Raw genomic sequence first — 18711 nt, forward strand, 5'->3', positions numbered from 1 at the left:
GACAGCGAAAGCAAACTGTAGGGTGAAAGAGGGTTCTCTAACCGTCAGATGGAACATTCAGAGTCCGATATGAGTCAAAGCTGCCATATGTAGTACAAAGGGCCAACTAGCGCATCTTTAAAAATCATTGTTTGTAACCAACTCACCTTTGACAGCTGTCATCTTAAATGAGAAAATTGCAAGGTTAGGCATTTCCTTTTTGGCAAAGTGGGGGCACAGCTTTCCAAGGATAGACTTGTTCTGGGGAATCTTGAAGTTCCACAGCAGGAGCCAGGTTGTGCTTGTCTTCAAAGCAAGGACAGATTCTCATTACTACTCAGTTCTGTGCCTGTCAGCCTGAAATTACAGTGGAACAGTATTAGGCTGTGGGACAGGCACTAGCAAATCAAGATTGCAGAAAACAGGCAATAATTTGCTGGATTTGTATAGAACAGTAACTGATTCTCTGTGACCCTCACATTCCTGCCGACTCTTATAGTTGGATCGTTCAACCACCCAAAACCATATTCACCTGCTTTATTTCTGTTCTGCTGTTTCTTTATTTTCAGCATCTTTGATTTTTGTTGCTTTCATTTCATTTATTATAAACCAAATACATATTCTTCTTTACCAAAGAATTGTAACTCTTTCTCATTACTGGTTCTGCTTCCTCCTGGCTTTTACAGGTAGTAAAAACACCTCACTAAACAATTATTCTGAAGAAGAGTCTCAACTCAAAACATGAATTCTGTTTCTCTCTCAATAAAGACTGCCAGATCTGCTCAGTTTTTCCTGCACATTCTGTTTTTATTTCAGATTTCCAACACGCACAATGTTATGCTTTTATAATAAGACAGGGATGTTCCTTCGACATTAAGCCAATTAGCCCAGGATTAATCCAATGAAGTGTGTGTTGAAACTGCACTGTCAGAAACCCACCCTCCTCAGCACTCCCAGAGTTTCCTGGTGAACGTGAAGCATCTTCATTATAAACAGATAGACTGCACAAATGATAGATATAAGTTATAACTTAAACCTTGCTCAATGGAATCTCAAAATTAAAAATTTTCATCTTATACTTATTTGAATTAGGATGCAAGAATCAGACTTCCAAAGAAGAATCACTGTTTTTAAAAAAGGGAAGGTGTTGATTGGTTGATCCATCATTGGCATGGAGATGCAGCAGGAAGAGTTAACTGTCAATCTTAATTCTCAGACCAAGCAAAGGTGACTTTGATTGGTCAGAGTATTGCCATGGGAATCCAATAAATTGTGAGGTCAGAGATATTGAATGAAGAAGATGCTTTTCCTTTAGTGTTAGCATTGCTTTGAGTATCAGAAAGACCCTTTGATAGTTAGACAAGTCAAAAAGTTAACATATTAATCAACAAGGTGATGTCAATGTTCCCAAATTCTCAAAGGAATGCACTTTTGATCGGATATAAAGTAATCTAAAAGGTAACTTTATTCTGCTTATCAACAGTCCAAGCTACACAGAATACTGAGTTTGTTACAATGACAGAAGGTGGGATTTTGAATTTTATATAAAATCAAGGTCAAAACAAAACAACTCAGAGATTTGGGATTAAAACAGAAAGTTCAAATTTTTAAAAAAGTACATTTAATTAACTAGATAGTTTGTTACTAAGTAAAACCTATTTTAAATTCTTAATCATTATTTACAAAGAGGGAGGATCTATCAACAGTGGCATCCCCAGAACCACTATCCACATGGAATTTTGCTCAGTGCCTACAGGGGAGGCTGCTGGATTTTGGAAAGGCTTGGAAGCTATACCAAACAATCATGTGACTATATTTCGCATCAGAAAACACTTAATTATTGTTATTAAAGGAAGCTGAGTCAACCTAACAGCAATTTACAGGAACAAATCCATTATAGTTCTACTACCTGCACATCCATATAAAAATCCCAAACCAGCCCCACTGTCCTACTTGTTTCCTTATAACCCTATATCAATGTCAAACCAATCCCACTGTTCCACTTGTCCCTGATAGCTCTGTATCAATCCCAACTTAATCCTACTACCCTGCATGCTCTCTATAGCCCTGTGTAATCCCAAACTAATCCCACTGCTCATTATTCTCCCTGTAGTCCTGAATCAATCCCAAACCAATCCCACTGTCACTTTCTTTCCCTATTACCTTGTATCAATCCCAATGTAATCCTGTTGTGCACTGTTTCCCTGTAGCCCTGTATCAGTTGTCAAATTAAACCCACTGTCTTTTTCTTTCTCTATTGCCTACATCAATCTCTAACTAATCACGCTGCCCCTTTCTCTTCTGATAGCCATGAATCAATCCCAAACTCATCCCATTGCTTGTGATTTTCCCATACCACTGTTTCAAATTAATATCCAATTTTCTAAAAAAAAATTAGGTATTATTGGAACTACATTTCAAATTACAAATCTTAATAGCAAACACAGAGCGCACACCCAACACTCTGGAATCTGTTTGTACAGGGAGTGCTGCTGATCGATGAAGTGACCTGCCTACATTTGCAATGATCCATGCAGTGGGCAGCTTGACACCGAAAGCAATGTCTGATGACACTGTTGTTGATTGGAGAGGGGTTGGGAAAGCATGTCAATTGTAATTGTGAGGTCTGACCCAGAGACCACAGAATGCCTGGTAAAAACATCAAGAAACAATGAGTCATTCTGGTGACTACTTCATTTTCCTCGTTTGGTCAGTAGGAAACTTCAATGTATTTGCTACAGATAAATCCTCACTCTCAAACATAGGATGATGATGATATAATCTGCGAAAATGTTCCTGAAATCTGCAACTCCATTCATGTCGGAAAAATGGCCCTCTTTGTACTTTATTTCAGATAATTGGTCTTTGTGCTGTGCCATCATTATATGCAGCCAAACAGGGGCATTTATAGGAATTTTGGTACATAGTCATGAAATATTTTGGCAATTGTATCAAAATGGTAATTTAGAAATTAATTTATAATGGGAAGACTGAGGCTGACTGGAGCCATTCAAAGTGAGATAGCAGTCTCAGGTTACTAATACTCTAGGATGGTTCTGATATCTCCAGGGGTTAACAATTAAGCTCCAGAACACTGCTTCAAGCAAGTTGCATGGAGAAACATTACAGCAATAATGATTTTTTATTTTGTTTCTTTTCCTTTGTAGCATTTATCAATTGCACAAGTTTGAAACAAATGGCTGTGAGTCAAAAATCATTTCATTGGGTAATGAAGCATCTGCTTTCCAATTGGCTGGGCTAGTGAGGCACTATTGAGGTGGCCAATAGTTGAGAATGTGGTGCTTGGCAGTTAAAAACAAGAAACCATGTCACAAAGCTCCAGGAAGATATCTATTCACAGTTGGCAACTTGATAATAAGATGAAAACTCCCAAAATGTTTCAATTTGATAATAAGGCTGAGCCAATGAGAAATAGATGCTAATGTGAACTAAACTGGCAAATTTTGCATGTTGCAACAACAATCATATTCAGAGAGAATCTTTCATGTAGCGAAGCATTCCAAGGAGCTTCACAGGTGCATTAGACCAGAAGACCATAAGAAATAGACGCAGGTGTAGGCCATTCGGCCCTTCAAGCCTTTGCCATTCGTGGCTGATCTGAAATTCCTCATGTCCATTTTCCTGTGTTTGTCCCATAACCCTTGATGCCCCCACTGATCAAGAATCTATCTATCTCAGCCACAAGAATTTTGCCCCAGCTCTCTGCAAGAAGTTCCAAAGACTCACAACTCTGAGAGAAGAAATTCCTCCTCATCTCAGTCTTTTATTCTGACAGTAAGCCCTCTTGTCCTAGAATAACCCATAAAGGGAAAAGTTTCAACTTACCTTGTAAATCCCCATTAAAAAAAAAACTACTTTTGCTGTTAAGACAACCCCTCTGTACCAGGGATCATCCTAGTTCCCAAACTGCCTGCAGTGAAATATATTTTCTTAGTTAAGAGGACCAAAACTGCTCACAATACTCCAGATGTAGTCTCATTGGAATCTTGTACAGTTGCAGACAGACTTCCCCATTCTTATACTTCAATCCCCTTGAAATGAGTGCCAACATTCCATCAGCCTTTTGATTGCCTGCTACAGTATATTATGAATTATTGCAAAACAATATGTGACATTGAGCCATGTAAGGAGATATAAGGACAGATGATCAAAAGGTGAGACAAAATAGTAGGTTTTGATGAGTATCTTAAAATAAGAAAATGAAATCGAAATGATGACTTGTAGGAATGAAATTCCAGAGCTCTGCGCCTCAGAAATCAAGGTGAAACTGGCATCCTGAGTAATGGTTTGAAGATGAGATTGGGAATTAAGGAAGGTGAGAGCTGGTGTTGTGTCCGAGCAGGAGAGAGGCAGGGTTGTGGCCTCTCTCCCAGCCTCATGAATTGGATTCTGAATTCATGGGAATAGGGAAAATAATTTCCCTGCTGTGGAACACAATGGTCCTCTATATCATTGGCTCCACCACTTGCATTGTGCTGATTGAGAGTATGGGAACTAAGTCACTGATCTCCCTCTGCTCAGTATTTGTTCAGCCAACTTTCTCTCGTGTTTATCTGAACCAGCTACTGGGGCAGCAGCAATCAAGCAAAAACACACAGTTCCAGAGGGAAAAATGTTTGCCATATCTCGACTGGACATGACAATGGCAGGAAGGGCAGGGAGACTCGGGAACACTGGGAACCACAGCAATGAGGTGTTAATTGGAGAAGGATATCCGACCTATTTTTAATCAAAATCAACAGCTCTGCTAATCTGAGGGTTTTCAAAAATCGGACTCCATTCAAATTCGAAATGTGTTGAATGCATGAATCGCACGTCAGAAGTGATGGGTCCGAGCCAATGGAACAGACTAAGGGAGGAAACGGTGGGGGTGGAGATGAAACTGAGAGAGAAAACAGCCGTTTGCAAATAGAATGCAGCTGGAGAAGTTACTACTTTGCTATCTGTCAGGAGAGGGGGAATGGATAATAGATTGAGGATTCACAGCAGACACACACAGTTTGTAATAAAGAATATCACAAAACTATCATATTTTTTGATTCATGACTAGTTTTGTGTGGTACTTTAAATGTTCCTGTCTGTAAGATGGCTCTCATATGCCAGCTGACTGGTCACAGTACTGCATTCTGGGAGGGGTGACAGGCGCCTTCGATTGGGTTGGGTGTAAGAGGCACCTTTGTCATCTTATTGCCTCAACAATCACACAATCAAGACTGGTAGCCCTAGCTGTGCTGTCAGAGATGCCACACTTAGCATATATTAAACTAGGGCTTCCCATGGAAATATTGGGTCCTCAGGCTCTGAGGCAGCAATGGGTTCTATAGAGCTCCAGGAGAAAGTAAGGACTGCAGATACTGGAGATCAGAGCTGAAAAATGTGTTGCTGGAAAAGCGCAGCAGGTCAGGCAGCATCCAAAGAGCAGGAGAATCGATGTTTCGGGAATAAATCAAGCAACACATTTTTCAGCTCTATAGAGCTCCACTCAAGTTATGACAGCCATTCTCCTTCTCCACAAGGCCTCACCCCCACAGCTACACACCAATGACCCCTGACTCCATCTGGTTAAACTTCTATTTCAACATAACAACCATTTTAGAAATCAATGCTAATTGAAAAAAACTGAAATCAGAATTCAAATGTTAACTTTATTAGAAAACCTCACTTTTGTTTTCATTGTATCCATGAACCCAAATCCCTTACTGAAATTGATACAGTTTACACAGGTTATAGGAGATAATCGATAAGAATAAAATTCATAATTTTCTCTCTTTACAGTTTGTGGCTTTATATGATCCATGCTACCACAAACTTTCTAAGTTCTGGTAAGAGTGTGATAAATTTTAACTTTCTGCAGAATGACAGCAGAGTGTCGTAACTTTTTCAAAAATGGCATTTGGAGATGATAATCTAGACGGAAGATACTAAATTCACCCATAAACTTAACACTGCAATATTTTCCATGTAGTGGTTCTATCTATTAAGGATAATTATACCAGTCACCCAACTAGAGGACATCTCTGCATTTGAAAGCAGGAAGATGGAAATGAAGGGGATTTTTCATTTGCTTCTCCAAGTTAACAAGTCCCACTGGGATTTTCAACGTTTGAGGCAGCTTGAATTTCGAGCAATTCTGACTGTTCACTCCCTTGGTCTCAATTGTCACATTGTTTCATAGCTTCAGCTGGAGAAGGTTGCCTCACTGACAGTCAGGAGGTGTTCCAATTGCTCCAGCATTTCATCGCAGCAGGCAATGTTAAACAATAAAACCTGCTGTCGAGCTTCGATATATTGTAGAAAGTGTTGATATGCCGGATGATCAGTCAAAGCCTCCTGAGCAGGATCGATCTCTTGTTGTATTGAGCTAACACTCTCTTCCTGAACGATTGGTGTAGATGGTGGGAGAGAATGGGGCTGCTCATTCTGCAGATCCTCAGTTTTTGCTATTACTGAAACAGAGTTGTCAGGCGGCACGGTAGCACAGTGGTTAGCACTGCTGCCTCACAGCGCCAGAGACCTGGGTTCAATTCCCGCCTCAGGCGACTGTCTGTGTGGAGTTTGCACGTTCTCCCCGTGTCTGTATGGGTTTCCTCCGGGTGCTCCGGTTTCCTCCCACAGTCCAAAGATGTGCAGGTCAGGTGAATTGGCCATGCTAAATTGCCCGTAGTGTTAGGTAAGGGGTAGATGTAGGGGTTGCGCTTCGGCGGGGCGGTGTGGACTTGTTGGGCCGAAGGGCCTGTTTCCACACTGTAAGTAATCTAATCTAATCTAAAGACTCCAATCTGACCCCAACGGCCAGAGATCTCCCCCAACTCCACTCTCACAGCTTGCAACCTCCCAACACCATTTCTCGAACCCCTACCATAACTACACACACACACACACAGACACACACAGGTGCACATACACACAAACACCAATACACAGACATACACAAACAAACATTCACACACACATACTCAAACATACTCACACACACAGAGATAACACACAAATACACACACACACACACACACAGATTCTTGCACATACACAGACATAAAAACACACAAAAAGTCGCACACAAGCACACACACATGCACACACAAGCTCACACACACATATACTCTCACACAGGCAAACACACTCAGAAACATGTACACAAACTCTCTCACACACACAAATACACACATTACTCTCAAACACATAAACACACACATACACAAAAAGAAATTCATACACACAAACACACATGCAAACACACATTCACAGAGACACATAAATGACAACACACAAACACATACGCACTCACATACAAACTTACACACACACTCAGGCACACTCACACATACACAGACACATAAACGCACACAGGAACCCACACCCGCACATACACACATGCACAGATACGGACAGCATGGTGGCACAGTGGTTAGCACTGTTGCCTCACAGCGCCAAAGACCTGGATTCAATTCCTGCCTCAGGCAACTGTCTGTATGGAGTTTGCACATTGTCTGCATGGGTTTCCTCTGGGTGTTCCGGTTTCCTCCCACAGTCCAAAGATGTGCAGATTAGGTGAATTGGCCATGCTAAATTGCCCCATAGTGTTAGGTGAAAGGATAAATGTTGGGGAATGGTTCTGGGTGGGAGGGTCGGTGTGGACTTGTTGGGCCGAAGGGCCAGTTTCCACATTGTAAGTAATCTAATCTAATCTAATCAACTGTGGATGCTGTAAATCAGAAACAAAAACAGGAGTTGTTGGAAAAGCTCAGCAAGTCTGGCAGCTTCTGTGAAGTTAACAGAAGCTTTAAGGAAGGGTCACTGGACCCAAAACATTAACTCTGATTTCTCTTCACAGATGCTGCCAGACCTGCTGACCTTTTTCAACAACTTCTGTTTTTATTTATGCAAGATTTCATGAAGCCTATGTTTTCTAAAATGCTTTTGATGTTCTGAGGCTGTTTAGTTACAAGATTCAAGTGGACTTGTTGGGCCGAAGGGCCTGTTTCCACACTATAAGTAATCCAAGTAATCTAATCATAAAGGCACACAAACACCGACACACACACTTACACATGTACTCATATACACAAATGCACACTAACATATGTACTCTTACACAGACACATACTCATGCACACTCATACATAAACAGGCAAGCATTAACACACACATACCCCTGCACATGCACAAACACAAACAAACACACACGTATGCAATCAGAAACACATACATGAACATACATACACACATAAACAAAAATTTTCATACCACTAAACAGGATCACCTTGGGAAGCACTGTCTTAAAATAAAGTTCGCTCAGGTGTGTGCACAAGATTTCATATCACTAATTCAAAGAAAAACCTAGGGATCACATTCAGAGAAATAACTCTTCGGAGGCCGGCATCCCACCATGAATCACTATTTACAACTGCATAACCATTGACAATAGCACTGCCCCTCACTGAATCAGACATCTAGAGCTCAACAACCCAGGTGTTCTTCCTTTTATGTCAGTCAGGGCTCCCTGATTGGATCAGATAGGAACTCATATCCTTTTAGGTCTAGCTGGATGACCTCATTACAATCACTAGGCCTGGTTTTTTGCTCAATATCCCTCAATCAATATTGCAAACAAAGATAATTTGGTATTTATAGGAGCTTGCGAGGCTTGAACTTCCTATATTATACAAGTTTCGATACTCGACATATTGAGCATTCATTTGGACTCACACAGTATAGCAGCAGCTGTGCAAAGGCAAAATACTGCTGCTGCTGAAAATCTAAAAACATTGAACAAAACAAAAAAGCAGTGAAGGGTTGGAATTTCTCAATCAGGTCTTTCTTGCTGAAAGTGTGTTGCATTCATCTCAAAGCAGACCTGAAGATATCTCAGAAAAGCACTTCGCAACAGGAGGAGTTAAATAAAAATAAGTTCATTTTCGTTTGGATTACTTCATAACTAAGCACATTGTATATTTCAATATTCAAAAAAAAAAGAAATTTGGGACGTTGATTGTATTATGTGGAATATGAAACGTATATATTTAACTATGTTGCTGATTGGCTGTACATTAAGATAAAAATATGAAAACAATTATTTAATTTACTTATTATTATATTTGTGCAGGGATACTTCAATTTTTTAATTAAAAAAAGGAGAATATTATCTTGCTGTTGATTCTAGTTTTAATTTTGAATATAATTTGGATCTTAATATATCAAATAGTTAAGCATTGAGATTAATTGTTTAATTCATTGTCTGAGTAGAAATATAGGGAGAACAGAGGGGAGTGAGGTGTGGAAGGACCTGAAAAAATTGAAGAATCAATCGACTCTATAAGGAAAAATGATTTTCTTTCTGTTTTACTGAGTGGCTTGAATCTAAATTGATGCTGTATAGCAGTAGAGGTCAAAGGTGAAGCTTTACTAGATTTTCTTCGTGATCTAAGGAAGAGCTTATACGACCACAAGTCGAAAAATGTGGCACTGGAAAAGCACAGCAGGTCAGGTAGCATCCAAGGAGCAAGAGTAGTTTGGTGCATTGACCTCTACACTGATGAAGCCAGGTGCCAACTCATGGACATCTCCTCCTTCTGCCCCCTTGATCATGACCTCACCTCCCATCACCAAACCAACATCTCTCAGACCATCGACAACCTCATCACCTCAGGGGATCTCCCATCCACAGCCTCCAACCTCATAGTCCTGGAACCTCACACTGCCTGGTTCTACCTCTTACCCAAAATTCACAAACCTGACTGTCCCGGTTGACCTATTGTCTCCCCCCGTTCCTACCCCACCAAGATTATTTCCTCATATCTTGACACCTTGGTCCAGGAACTCCCCACATACATTCGGGACACCACCCACACCCTTCACCTTCTCTGTGACTTTCATTTACAGTCCTCACTTTTTCCAAACCTTATATTACCACAAGCAGTATCCACTAGGCACAAAAATAATATCTACTTGCATCGGGAAGAAAATGGTAATACAGATCAAAAGTTTAATGTACAGATTCTCTAATAGTGTAAGGGAGATTTTGGAAGAAATATGCCAATAACTTAGGGAATTGAGAATAAAATAACAATAATCACAGGATTTCATCCATTCTGATCTTAATTGAACAGAAAAATAGAAAAGGGAGAAATTGGAAAGGAGATCCTACTATTTGCATGGGACTTTATTCTTACTCAATACATAAAAGAAACCCCACCAGGTTAACATTCATTATTGTCTCCATATCAGGGAGTAAACCAGAGCAGGGATAGCAGAAAGCTAAAAGCAGAGGGACATCTAGGCAACGATGACCAGAATATAAGATGTTTAAAATGATTTTAAGAAAGCACATTTATAATGAAAATCCAGTTAATACATTGTAGAACGGGTGATTTTAAGGAGTGAAAAATTGAATTTTGGAAAATAAAATGGGCAATAAAATTGGCAAACGATAATTTACAATAATTTTCGATGTGATCTTAAGGTCAGTATACCCTGCAATGAATGAATGGTAATGAGATAGAGGCAAGGAAGTGGGTGATCATTCTCTAGAGACAAGGAAAGACAGGCATGCAAGCAACGTAGGGAACTCCTGTAATGAAACAAATAATTGTAGCTGCTAGAAATCGGAAACAAAAGCAGAAATTGCTGCAGAAACTCAGCAGATCTGGCAGAGTTAATGGTTCAGATTCTGTCTCTGCTTCAGGACAGAACCCAAAATCAGATTTGAAAAGTTAACTCTGCTTTCTGTCTGCAGATGCTGCCAGAACTGCTGAGCTGCTCCAGCAATTTCTGTTTTTGGTATAGGGAACTTCTGTTTGACATACAGCAAAGCTTACTTATAAAAAACACAGGGAAACAGGTAGAAAGGGAAGTTCAAATGTTCCAATGCATGGAAGATTCAAATCTTGACAGATCATGCTTTTTGTGACAATAACCTCTTTCTAACGGATAATAGGTTAATTGGTAAGATCTTATGAAATCTTACAACTTTCATGGTGAAGTAGGGAATAGCGAGGAAGGAAGGCATATCATTGGCCCAGCGATCCCTGAAACGTCGATTCTCCTTCTTCTTTGATGCTGCCTGACCTGCTGCGCTTTTCCAGCAACACATTTTTAAACCCAGGAAGTGAAGGCAAATTCTATCAGATGGCAGTCCAGAATTCAGAGCAATACCTGTTGTCTTCACCATCTGTAATAGAGTTGAAGTTCAAGTTGAGAATACAAGACAACCAATGGAGCAAGGTTTTACCTTGGGAGTAGAAGTGAAGGTATTGGTCACAGTGGTTAACAGAGTTCCTATCATGAGTGCTGTTAGCCTGCCTCTATCTCCTAAGTTTGAGGCTTTAAGCCTCAGGTTCTATAGGCTTGAGAGCAAGTCCTGAATGACATTCCAGTGTGATATTGAGGGAACACAACACTGTCAGAGGTTCAGACGAGATTTTAAATCAAGTCTTGTGTGCCTAAAGAAAATCCCAAGTGATTATTTTGGAGAAGCACAGGGGACTTATCCTTGGTGTTCTGTCAAATATTTATCTCTCAACCAAAAGATGGCCTCATTGCTGGCTGTGGGAGCTTGCTGTGCATAAATTGGTTGCTGCTTTTCTTACATTATAACAGTGACTATAGTTGGAAAGGGCAACATTATTTGTTATGAAAGTAGTTTAGAATGTTGCTAACATCATGAAAGGTGTTCTGGAAATACATGTTTTCCTCTTTTCAGACACAGTCCAATTTATGTTGTAATCCTGGTCAAAACCCAAGCTCTCAGTTATTTCTGAAAACAGGGGATGGAGCCAATGGAGAGGGCATGGTATCCAGGCTGAGGCAATGGTTGACTTTGGAAACTTGCATGATGGAGGTCTTGGGGAGATAGGTGCTGCCATTCAACTTAGTAATCTTTAACTTATCACTCATTAGGCAACGTAGGGTCAAACAGATTGGCTTCAGCTTTCCAGATAGTGCACAAATGAAAACACAGCAAGAGGTTGAAGAGGAACTTAACAATCTTGAGGAATGGACATGAGCAGATGTCCAAGATGAACAAGTAGCAGAAGAAACTTTATGAAGAGGAGTATGAAGCAATCAATTGTGATGGTAAAAATATAAATTACAGGGTATAATTCTAAAGGGGCAAAGGGACCTGAGGGATGAAGATGGGTTACATCATTAAAGTTGAGTGACAGGTCTTAATAGTTTGTGAAATTGTGGAGAATGGTGTACAAATGCTAGGAAGTGTCGTCAGTCTTTCAGGAAGAATGTATTAAGAACAACATAAGACTTCAAGTTGACTTTATATTTTGTGTTTTTGTATCAAGGAGGAAGAGAAATAGTTTTGTTCAACTTATAATTCAGTTGGTGCCAGAAATCTGAAGGTCTTTTTTAGATATGGAATTCAATGAGGTTTAATATTCTTGATGTGAGCAGTTCAGAGCATTAAAAAAGAAGAAAGAAAAACTGTGCTGTTGTTTGGAGAGACGTCTGATGACAGAGAAAGGCATAACAATCCTGAAAGTCCATCAGTGGCTTGGTGTAAGCCAGAGAGTGAAGGACAGCTCGACTCAGGAAAGTCACGTAGACTTCTGAAGTTAAAGCAGAACTAAGTTTGCAGTTTGTTTTATGTGGCTTGGGGATGAGACAAAGAGAAAACGCACCTAATGACTGCGCAGAAATTCATCAAAAGGAAACTGGTTGCAGCTTTACCGGCCTGAGTCTGAGCAAGGAGCACGTGTGAAAATTATGCCAATGTTTCACTGCGGTTGAAATATTTGTAAGGATATTGCTGAGTGAAAAAGGATAGTGTGAATTTTAATTATTCTTTAACCCCAAAAATGAAATCTTTTCAACTTTTTGTCTCGCACCAAATAATTACTTTGTATATTTGTATTATTATTTGCATTATTATTATTATTTGAATAAATCGTTTAGTATTTATCATTTAAATGTTCTGGCAGCCCTTTACGAATGCATGCAGTAAATGTTTTACAGGGTTAGAATAAAATTGTGATGTAACAAGTCAAGTTTCACTCAGGATCTGACATGTTCAGCCGCAGCGTCAGCTGGATTATAGCAAATGACTTGACCTAAAGTTAGCTGATATTGAAGAAGCAGAAGGCAGTACAGTCAGTTCTGCTATAACGTAGTAGAGTCATAGAGTCACAGAGATGTACAGCATGGAAACAGACCCTTCCGTCCAACCCATCCATACCAACCAGATATCCTAACCCAATCTAGTCCCACCTGCCAGCACCCGGCCCATATCCCTCCAATCCCTTCCTATGCATATATCCATCCAAATGCCTTTTAAATGTTGCAATTTCGCCAGCCTCCACCACTTCCTCTGGCAGCTCATTCCATACACGTACCACCCTCTGCATGAAAAAGTTGCCCCTTAGGTCTCTTTTATATCTTTCCCCGCTCACCCTAAACCTATGCCCAACACCAGGGAAAAGACTTTGCCTATTTACCCTATCCATGCCCCTCATAATTTTGTAAACCTCTATAAGGTCACCCCTCAGCCTCCGAAGCTCCAGGGAAAACAGCCCCAGCCTGTTCAGCCTCTCCCTATAGCTCAAATTCTCCAACCCTGGCAACATCCTTGTAAACCTTTTCTGAACCCTTTCAAGTTTCACAACATCTTTCTGATAGGAAGGAGACCAGAATTGCACGCAATATTCCAACAGTGGCCTAACCAATGTCCTGTACAGCCACAACATGACCTCCCAACTCTTGTACTCAATACTCTGACCAGTAAGGGAAAGCATACCAATTGCCTTCTTCACTATTCTATCTACCTGCAACTGCACTTTCAAGGAGCTATGAACCTGCACTCCAAGGTCTCTTTGTTCAGCAACACTCCCTAGGACCTTATCATTAAGTGTATAAGTCCCGCTAAGATTTGTTTTCCCAAAATGCAGCACCTCGCATTTATCTGAATTAAACTCCATCTGCCACTTCTCAGCCCATTAGCCCATCTGGTCAAAATCCTGTTGTAATCTGAGGTAACCTTCTTCGCTGTCCACTACACCTCCAATGTTGGTGTCATCTGCAAACTTACTAACTGTACCTCTTATGCTCGCATCCAAATCATTTATGTAAATCACAAAAAGTAGAGGATCCAGCACCAATCCTTGTAGCACTCCACTTTTCACAGACCTCCAGTCTGAAAAACATTCCATTTTCGTGGTCCATTCTCATGGGGTGGGGGGACACGGTGCCTCAGTGGTTAGCACTGCTGCCTCACAGCACCAGGGTCTCAGATTCGTTTCGAGCCTCGGGTGACTGTCTGTGCGGAGTTTGCACATTCTGCCCATGTCTGTGTGGGTTTTCTCCGGGTTTCCTCCAACTGACCAAAGATGTGCAGGTCAGGTGAATTGGCCATGCTAAATTGCCCATAGTGTTAGGTGCATCATTCAGAGGGGAATGGGTCTGGGTGGGTTACTCGTTGGAGGGTCGGTGTGGACTGGTTGGGCCGAAGGGTCTGTTTCCACCCTGTAGGGAATCTAATCTAATCAAAAAATCACGTAATAGCAGCCCTATTTAAAGTAATGGGGCCAGAATCTCATTATAACCCATATATGCTTTAAAATTTCATGGTTTAGAAACAGTGTCCCCAGTTCATCAATTGTGTTGTAGTGAATTTACATTAACAAAACTCGCGTTATAACAAAACGACCTGTACTGAAATGGCAGTTTTAAAATTGATAGTTGTTAGAAATAGTCTAAATTTCATATCCCAGGAACAAACTGAAATTTTAACAGACTAAAATAAAACAAAGAACTGTGGAAACAAGGTGTGAGGACTTCCTGTGACTTGATCCCATTCTCCCAATTTCTCTGTGTCCTTATCAGCTGTTGTGATGCTGTCACTTTTCATACGGGACCCTCTGAAAAATCTACCTTAACCCCTGAAGATTCCCTGCCACCGTGGCGCTCAGCCATTTCCTGAACTCCTATAGTCACTCCTTCTCTCTTCCCTTCCAAATTAGTGATATGGTCTCCTCACTTTCCATCCCAACAGCCTCTATATGCAAAGGGCGATTCGCTATCATTTCCGTTCCCTCCAGTGGAATTTCACCACCAGACACATATTACCCTCCCCTCCCTTGTCAGCATTCTGCCAGGACCGCTCCCCCCTCCTTCAATCCCAACAGCTTCCCAAGCTCTACGTCACCCCCCCATGCAATTGCCGATGGTGTAACATCTGCCTGTTTATTTCCTCCCTCCTCATTATCCAAGGCCCCAGACTCACCTTCTGGGTGAAGCAGTGATTTATCTGCATTTTTCTCAATCTAGTTTACTGCATTTGTTGCTGACAATATGGTCTCCAGTCAACCGGGAAGTTGAAACACAAACAAGGCAATTTCTCTGCAGACCACCTACGTTCTTTCTAGGAAAATGACCCTGAACTTCCAGTTTCCTGCCATTTCAACAAACTACTGTGTTCTCTGGCCAACAAAGCTGACTCAGGCTTGTTATAGTGCTCCAAAGAAGCTCAGTTCACCTCATTTTGGGAACTCTACAGCCTTCAGGACTCAATTTTGAGTTCAATAATTTAAGAACATGAACACCTTGTTCCATGTCCTTGACTCACCCTGACATCCCAGGCCCCATATGATATGGGCTGCTTTCCACAGCTAATCCACTTTCACCACCTTATGGTCTCCATTATCCCCTTTTCTCCTTCCACGGCTTACTATCAATCATTCCTTTAGCTGCCTAACTGTCATTCTCTCTCTTTGGGTTCCATCACCACCTATCTGCCTACTCCTCATAACCCTCTTCCCCTCACTCATCCTCCAGTCTTCAGTGTATATACCAACCTGCTGTCAGTTCAGAAGAAGTGTCACTGGACCTGAAACGTCCTCTGCTTACTCTTCAAAGATGCTGGCAGACCTGCTGAGTTTCTCCAACAATTTCCATTTTTGCTTCAATAGAACAATTTTTTTTGAAAAAGTAGGCAGATTAAATTATCCATACAGAGGCACTCACTCTGGGTTTATTTTAACAATATAATAACCTAGAGAAATCTGCAGCAATTAGATTTCACCATGGAGTCTATTTGTTCAAATGTCTGTCCTGACCAAACAGCTAATTGGTGCACCGATCTTTACACCTCTGAGGCTAAATGCCAGCCTCACGGATACCTCGTCCTACTGCCCCCTTGACTATGATCCCACTTCCCACCACCAAACCATCATCTCCCAGACCATCCATAACCTCATCACCTCAGGGGATCTCCCATCCACCGCCTCCAACCTCATAGTCCCACAACCCTGCACCACCCGTTTCTACCTCCTGCCCAAAATCACCAAACCTGACTGCCCCGGCTGACCCATTGTCTCAGCCTGCTCCTGCCCCACCAAACTCATCTCTGCATACCTTGACACGGCCTTGTCCCCCTTAGTCCAAGAACTCCCCACCTACATTCGGGACACCACCCACGCCCTCCACCTCCTCCATGATTTTCGCTTCCCCGGTCCCCAACGCCTTATCTTCACCATGGACATCCAATCCCTGTACACCTCCATCCCCCATCATGAAGGACTCAAAGCCCTCCGCTTCTTCCTTTCCCACCGTACCAACTAGTACCCTTCCACTGATACCCTCCTTCGACTGACTGAACTGGTCCTTACTCTGAACAACTTCTCTTTCCAATCCTCCCACTTCCTCCAAGCCAAAGGAGTAGCCATGGGCACCCGCAAGGGCCCCAGCTATGCCTGCCTCTTCGTAGGATATGTGGAACAGTCCATCTTCTGCAACTACACGGGCACCACCCCCCACCTTTTCCTCCGCTACATTGATGACTGTATCGGCGCTGCCTCATGCTCCCATGGGGAGGTTGAACAGTTCATCCACTTCACTAACACCTTCCACCCCAACCTCAAATTTACCTGGACTGTCTCAGACTCCTCCCTCCCCTTCCTAGACCTCTCCATTTCTGTCTCAGGCGACCGAATCAACACGGACATTTACTATAAACTGACCGACTCCCACAGCTATCTGGACTACACCTCCTCCCACCCTGCCCTCTTTAAAAACGCCATCCCATATTCCCAATTCCTTCGTCTCTGCCGCATCTGCTCCCAGGAGGACCAGTTCCAATACCGAACAAACCTGATGGCCTCCTTCTTCAAAGACCGCAATTTCCCCCCAGACGTGGTCGACAATGCTCCCCAACGCATCTCCTCCACTTCCCGCTCCTCCGCCCTTGAGCCCCGCCCCTCCAATCGCCACCAGGACAGAACCCCACTAGTCCTCACCTACCACCCTACCAACCTCCATATACATCGTATCATCCGTCGTCATTTCCGTCACATCCAAACGGACCCCACCACCAGGGATATATTTCCCTCCCCTCCCCTATCAGTGTTCCAAAAAGACCACTCCCTCATCAGGTCCACACCCCCCACCAACCCAACCTCCACTCCCGGCACCTTCCCCTGCAACCGCAAGAAATGCAAAACTTGTGCCCACACCTCCCCCATTATTTCCCTCCAAGGCCCCAAGGGATCCTTCCATATCCGCCACAAATTCACCTGCACCTCCACACACATCATTTACTGCATCCGCTGCACCCGATGTGGCCTCCTCTATATTAGGGAGACAGGCCGCCTACTTGCGGAACGTTTCAGAGAACACCTCTGGGACACCTGGACCAACCAACCCAACCACCCTGTGGCTCAACACTTCAACTCCCCCTCCCACTCCACCAAGGACATGCAGGTCCTTGGACTCCTCCATTGCCAGACCATAGCAACAAGACAGCTGGAGGAAGAGCGCCTCATCTTCCGCCTAGGAACCCTCCAACCACAAGTGATGAACTCAGATTTCTCCAGTTTCCTCTTTTCCCTTCCCCCCACTTTGTCTCAGTCCCAACCCTCGAACTCAACACCACCTTCCTAACCTACAATCTTCTTCCTGACCTCTCCTCCCCCACCCCCACTCCGGCCAATTGCCCTCGCCTTAACCTCCTTCCACCTATCGCATTTCTAACACCCCTCCCCCAAGTCCCTCCTCCCAACCTTTTATCTTAGCCTGCTTGGCACACTTTCCTCATTCCTGAAGAAGGGCTCATGCCTGAAACATCGATTCTCCTGCTCCTTGGATGCTGCCTGACCTGCTGCGCTTTTCCAGCAACACATTTTCAGCTCTGATCTCCAGCATCTGCAGTCATCACTTTCTCCAAGCTAATAGGCTTCACCAAATAATGATCACAGTTCCCCTGCATCCATTCTGTTAATCTAAAACTAGTAAAGAAGGTAAAGCTCATGATGATGCTGATATGTTTAGGCTTTCCCCATTGAAACACTTTTGCTTGTTTGTTGGCTGTTCATCAAACCAAGATGTGAAATGTATTCAAGATGAAGATAATGGAATCAATAAGGGGAGAGGGTGGTGATGTCAATCGTTGCCACGGCTGTGATCTTTGTATTATTAGAAACCAAATGTTACATGGCAATCTGCAAGGATAACCGTGGGATTGGTCATCCTCAGAGATGGGAATACAATTCTCTGAGTGCTCATTCATGATGGTCAAGCTGCAATATCAATGCATATTGATAATATAGTTTGCCTCCATGTGGCATATAGTGCATACGAGTTAACTTTCGAGAAAAGATTATAAAGGGCTTTTGAATTGTGTACACATCAAGATAGCTCCAGATGTTGCATTTGCTCTAATAAATACTAAACTCTGTTATAAATCCTAACCAGGTCTGCCTGACTTGGGTA

General features: G+C 42.3%; 1 long non-coding RNA gene across 1 annotated transcript in view; it reads right to left on the reverse strand.

Moving 5' to 3' along the window:
* LOC140494081 (uncharacterized) overlaps positions 1–18711 on the reverse strand; it is an 88315-nt gene that overhangs the window by 35641 nt on the left and 33963 nt on the right. Inside the window, exon 2 of the long non-coding RNA XR_011963904.1 lies at positions 147–336. This is a non-coding gene — a long non-coding RNA (uncharacterized lncRNA). The remainder of the gene's footprint in view (positions 1–146; positions 337–18711) is intronic.

Source organism: Chiloscyllium punctatum, chromosome 23, assembly GCF_047496795.1.
Source record: "Chiloscyllium punctatum isolate Juve2018m chromosome 23, sChiPun1.3, whole genome shotgun sequence".
Taxonomy (NCBI): Eukaryota; Metazoa; Chordata; class Chondrichthyes; order Orectolobiformes; family Hemiscylliidae; genus Chiloscyllium; species Chiloscyllium punctatum.